The sequence below is a fragment of the Bidens hawaiensis genome, unplaced genomic scaffold (genome assembly GCF_021521415.1).
Source record: "Bidens hawaiensis isolate Kalapana, Puna unplaced genomic scaffold, B.hawaiensis_p1.1 tig00038167_1, whole genome shotgun sequence".
In the NCBI taxonomy this organism is placed as follows: Eukaryota; Viridiplantae; Streptophyta; class Magnoliopsida; order Asterales; family Asteraceae; genus Bidens; species Bidens hawaiensis.
The window spans coordinates 37,638-43,637 of record NW_027496697.1 but is presented as its reverse complement, the minus strand read 5'-3'; the positions used below and the strand labels follow the sequence as shown (position 1 = coordinate 43,637).

The 6,000-nt window shown below is 38.4% G+C and overlaps 1 pseudogene; it reads right to left on the bottom strand.

Moving 5' to 3' along the window:
- Window positions 1-4,200: 4,200 nt before the first annotated feature.
- LOC143590098 (65-kDa microtubule-associated protein 1-like) overlaps window positions 4,201-6,000 on the bottom strand; it is a 36,962-nt pseudogene continuing 35,162 nt past the window's right edge.

Sequence of the window (6,000 nt, the reverse complement as noted above, 5' to 3'; positions counted from 1 at the left end):
AGGTGTGCCCGGATCCATACTTAGCGAATTCTGAGGAGGCTGAGAAGATTCCAATTTTCCGTCTGATCAGTTTTGTGTCAAATCTTGACTCAACACACGAGATCCGGGTGGAATCGGGTATAAACCGAACCTAAGATGAGCTTAGGGGTCACCCTAGCTCAGATCTGGATCGAACGGGGCGAAAAACGGTGAAAAACGAGTCAAAACTCGTTTTTCCGACGAAACCGCGTTTTTCCGGCGACGGCGCCGGAAAATATACTAGGTTAAGGGAATGTCAGAGAATGTTCTGACATTCTCTGACCTAAACCTAGTTCGTAAACCGAGGATTAACGAACTAGAGGCAATTCGTCAGCTGATTCGCTAAGGAAAGATTAACGAACTAGCTTTAGTTTTTATCCAGATTCGTTAAGGAAAAGATAACAAATTTGCCCCAATTCGTTATAGTCATTCGTTAAAGGAGATAACGAATTAGAGGGTCCAACTCGCTACTTGGACCGGTTCGCTATATGGACTGATTCATTAAGAGTCCAGTTCGTTATAAATCGAATTCGTTTAAATAACCAGTTCGTTAAAGGTTTCAATTCGTTACAAGAACTAGTTCGCTAGGATAAGCCAATTCGTTAAGAACCAAGTAACGAATCAGAAGTTTGATAAATGACAGAATGGTCCCTGAACTTAGAAAAAGAATGATTTAATTACAAAGAAGCCCTTGAACTTTTAAGTAGCAAATTAATTAATGATATGTAATTGTATGCCTTATATGATTATGTATAAATGATTGCTTGTCGGTACGTGAACGATCTTCGGATATTGAATGTACTGTCAAGGTATAATGTTATGTATAATGTACGAATGATATGTATGCATGTTATGAATGAATGTAAGAGATAGTCAGTTACAGAAGAAAGGGACTGAGCCCTAATAATACTCAAAGTAGACAGGGACCGGACCCTAATAATATCCGAGGCAGAAAAGGGACCGAGCCCTCTATAAATCTCGAGGCAGAAAGGGACTGAGCCCTAATAATACTCAATGCAGAAAAGGGACCAGACCCTAATAAAATCCGAGGAATAATAGAATAATGTAAAGTAGAATTTAGAATAAAGTATGAAGGTAAGTATGTATATTATGAATGAATTATGAAAGTATAAAGTACGTATGGAAGTACGTAGTTATGAATGTATTGAATGCTATATGATTAACTAGAACTCACTCAGCGTAGCTGACTTTTAGTATGCACGCAGGCTAATCGACTGAGGCAGTTGGCTTGAGGAAGACACATGGCAGGATCCGAAGAGGCTGGCATCTGGAGATATGTCGTGATGTTTGAAATACTATGCTTTATGTTATGTTTTTGAAAGACAAGTTGTGGATGTTTGTAATGAATGGTTGACCTTTATATTATTCCCCGAAAGTTTTTATTAACTCTGATATTTAGAACCGCGTTTATGAGTAAATCCAACGTCCAAATGTGAGGCACCGGTAACGGAACCTTACAACTTTGCTATGAAGTAACATATATGAAAACTCATTTATGAATGCGAATGTTTTATAAAGTACTTTCAAGGTTAAAGGCCATAGCTTCGATTGATATCTAAGCTATAATTTGAATAACTAAAACATAACTCCTACCTTAGTATAGATACTTGGAATGATAATACTAAGAAAACTTGACGGTAGGATCTTGATCTACTCACTTATATGATTTCTATTCATTTATAACCTCGTTACTTGCACGAACTTCAAGAAAATGGCACGTCGTCTCACAACGGCAATAAGGCACGCCTTTCTATGCTAAGTGTGTGTAAAGGAAGGTGAAATTGGGATGAGAAAGCCTCATACCCGTCTCCCCCTTTTATAGGCGTTTATGGTGCCCCATCGTGATAAGCGATGGGTTCCTCTCAACCGCGTCGCGTATCGCAACGCCACAATATGTCGCCGCCTTACCAGCTCGTGACAAATGGCCTATCATATCGTGCCACATGTTGACATGTGGTTGGACACGTGTCCAGTGACTCAGCATGGTTATCGCGATACGCGATGACCTTGTTGATCAGGCCGTAGCGTATCGCTACGCCGCCCATATTTGGGTTGTTGTACAAGTTCATCGCGCTACGCGATGGGCTTAGTGCCTATCCCATCGCGTATCGCGATGGATAGATTTTTCCGAATTTCCAAGTTTGGTCCCTGTTCTTATGAAGTTAGTATATTTAGCTAAATTTATATAGGGTTATTTACGCCATGTTACAACTACCAACGTGTCAACAAGAGCTGGGGGTAACCGACACGTGTTAAGTTACCTCGTAAAACAGTAGGTATGTGCATGGTCGGTTTTGGGCTCCAACCAAAACAAAAACTGAAAATTCGGTGAAGAAACATGGAATGGATCCGGGTCGGATCAAGTCGATGTTCCCCGATCTTCGAGATGAACGAACCAACGCCTCGGTAGCTCGAGATCTACCATAGAAAAGTGAGAGAGTAAGTGGGGGAGTGGAGGTGACTGCTAAGAGTTTCCTCTTGTTTACAGACACAAAAATATATTGGAGGCCAAGAGTCCAAAAGAAGGTCCTTCAAATGAAGGACGAAGGCTCCTTATATAGGAACTCCATGGCTACCATCATGAAACCCTAACCTTTATTGTGCCAGGCTCGGTTAGGGGTTACCTCCACAAACCCCAGTCCAATGGTCCTAGTTAGTAGACAATAATAATAATAATAATAATAATAATAATAATAATAATAATAATGTAATTAACATAATACATAATGTAATAAATAAAAGTTCGTACCCCCTGCCCAATGGGCCTAGTTAGTAGACAATAATAATAATGTAATTAACATAATACATAATGTAATAAATAAAAGGTCGTACCCCCAGCCCAATGGGCCTAGTTAGTAGACAATAATAATGTAATTAACATAATACATAATGTAATAAATAAAAGGTCGTACCATTGTGCTAGGCTCGGTTAGGGGTTACCTCCACAAACCCCCAGCCCAATGGTCCTAGTTAGTAGACAATAATAATAATAATGTAATTAACATAATACATAATGTAATAAATAAAAGGTCGTACCCCTTGCCCAATGGGCCTAGTTAGTAGACAATAATAATAATGTAATTAACATAATACATAACGTAATAAATAAAAGGTCGTACCCCCAGCCCAATGGGCCTAGTTAGTAGATAATAATAATAATGTAATTAACATAATACATAATGCAATAAATAAAAGATCGTACTGATACCGGTACGACCTTGTATTTATTACATTATGTATTATGTTAATTACATTATTATTATTGTGTACTAACTAGGCCCATTGGGCTGGGGGTTTGTGGAGGTAACCCCTAACCGGGCCTGGCACAATAAAGGTTAGGGTTTCACGATGGTAGCCATGGAGTTCCTATATAAGGAGCCTTCATCCTTCATTTGAAGGACCTTCTTTTGGACCTTGGCCTCCAACATATTTTTGTGTCTGTAAACAAGAGGAAACTCTAAGCAGTCACCTCCACTCCCCCACTTTTATATGGCAGATCTCGAGCTACTGGAGAAGAAGATCAAGGCGTTGGTTCATTCATCTCGAAGTTTGGGGAATATCGACTTGGATCTTACCCGGATCCATTCCATGTTTCTTCATTCGGTTTTTGAGTTTCTGAAAACCATTTCGTTTTCGGTTTAGGTTCAGTTCGATTTGGGTAATTGTGGTTTTACCAGTTGGGCATGACCTTTTTGGGCCAAAAAGGACTAGCAAGAAATGATGAATTTGATCTATTTTTTGTTAATTAATTACAAATTGTTATTATACTTCTACGCTCAAACAAAACTCAGTCTTTTGAGTTTTGAAAAACCGTTTGGTTTCGGTTTTTTCAGTTTTACCATTTGGGCTAAAAAAACTAACCAAAATAATTAATTTTATATATTTTTGTTAATTAATAATTAATTGTTTACTATACTTTTGGGCTTAAACCGAAACCGTTCGATTTCGAATTTTCCGGTATGGGTTGAATTGGGTTCTGGCTTTTTCGGTCTTAACATTTAGGCATGAAATTTTTGGGTTGATAAAGAAATTTTGGCCCAAAATAATTAACTTGGGCCTTAGATCTTTTTGTTAATTAATAATTGATTGTTTGTTATAAGCCATTCAAGAGAATATTGTTTATTATTCATTTGGATTAAGATATTTCGGTTACACGGTTTATTAATTCTTATAACCTATTAATAAAGAATCATAAATACTTGGAATTTTGTTCACTAAAATTCTCGCCTTTTCAGCACGCTTGATATTCAAATGCGCGCCTCTATTTGCATTGTACTTGTTGTCGTCCTTTAACACAGAACAAATTTTTATGACTTTTCATTTTTATGGCTTTTCAAAAGCCACCAATAGAATCAGTTATGACTTGGTTCAACAATATTATCATTATCCTACAACACATATGTTGCTACAACAAAGATAAGACCATTGATAGTGAATGGACTGGCTAGGCTAAAAGGCTTCAAGGGTTCAGGTTAGCCTAACGCAGGTCGTGGTGTCTCTACGTTTGCAAAACGTAGAAGGAGGTTCACTAGTTAGTTGTTTGTTGTTATAGCTCACCGAAGATCAAGAACCGTGATGTTAGGAATCGGTTCTTAGATGAAGCTATGATATTTGTGAAGTAAGAAAGAAATAAGCAAAGTGTATATTTCTTAAGAGAGAAGAGAAGATTAGGGAGATGATGTTATCCGCCCAAATCTGGTGTGTTCTTGTTTGTGACTAAGCATCTCTTATATAGGTGAAGAGATATAAGCCTTTTAGTCCAGTTAACTAAACTAGTTAGCCTCTTGTTTGCATAGAGAGTTGACCTTTATGGGCGGGAAGGTTTGGACCGATGGTCCATAGATAAAGTAATAATACTTTATCTGAATATGTCCTTTGCTCAGAGGGGACAAGGATGTGAACAGTGATGTGACATCGTACTGTAGCACGTGGATACTTATTTACATAAGTTTGGGCGGGAATTGAAGCTTTTAACCTTTTAACCCTTTTAGCGTTAATATGTTCCAGCCATTTTTTTATTTCCTTGGGCTACCCCCGTCATCAGCCCCCAAGTCAGAGGGATTTGAGAGGGAAGCTCAAAGGGCTTCTGACTTTTGCACATTTTGTTTATTGCTTAAAGGCTTCAAGGCTTGTGGGCTTCGGAGCTTTGTTCAGTTTTGGTTGTTTTTTGAATTATTGATGTGACAGTTGATGTGATTGTAACTGTCAGATTGCGGTTTCCAACAACTGCTTTTTCATTAATAGTTATCAATGGGATAACTATTCACTTTCTTCCAGATTTCTTTAACAATTTCCACCATAAACACCTTCAAGTTTTATTCAATCCACTACCAGGTTAGTTTCGATCCTTCACTTTTCTTCAAAATTATGGTTTCCAAAAAGGATCTTTCGATCAGTTTTTCCCGATTAACCCAAGAAGAGGTTGAATCGTTCTGTATTGAATAGGGAAGAGGGTTAAAGTACAAACCGGTTGCTCCGCCGGTCGATTCTTCGATTGATCGTTGTCCGGCGGGCTTAATTGCTTTATATTTCCGTCACTTTGAATTTTCCAATCTCCGACACCCGTTTTCATTTTTCGTTTTGAATGATTTGGAATATTACCGTATATTGTTCGGTCAAATCCATCCTTTAGGGCTTGCTAGGGTGTTTCATTTTGAGGTTTTGTGTAGAGCCCTAGGTTATGACCCTTCGTTGTTGAGTTTTCGCTGTTTCTTTCGTTTAGGAAAGAACGATGATTGGTACACTTTTGAACACACAAAGGTTGAAACGTGTTTGGTTTCTTCGGCGGTTACGACCCTCAGTTCTTGTAAAGACCGTTTTTTCTTTGTTTCCTATTCTATCCTTCCGTTTAAACCCGTTTGGAGACAACCCGAGGCCGTTCTAAACGAGTCTGAGCCTTCCGAATCGGATTTGAACGATTTGTTTTTGAAACGTATTAGGGAGTGTCCGTCACGTCTTCGT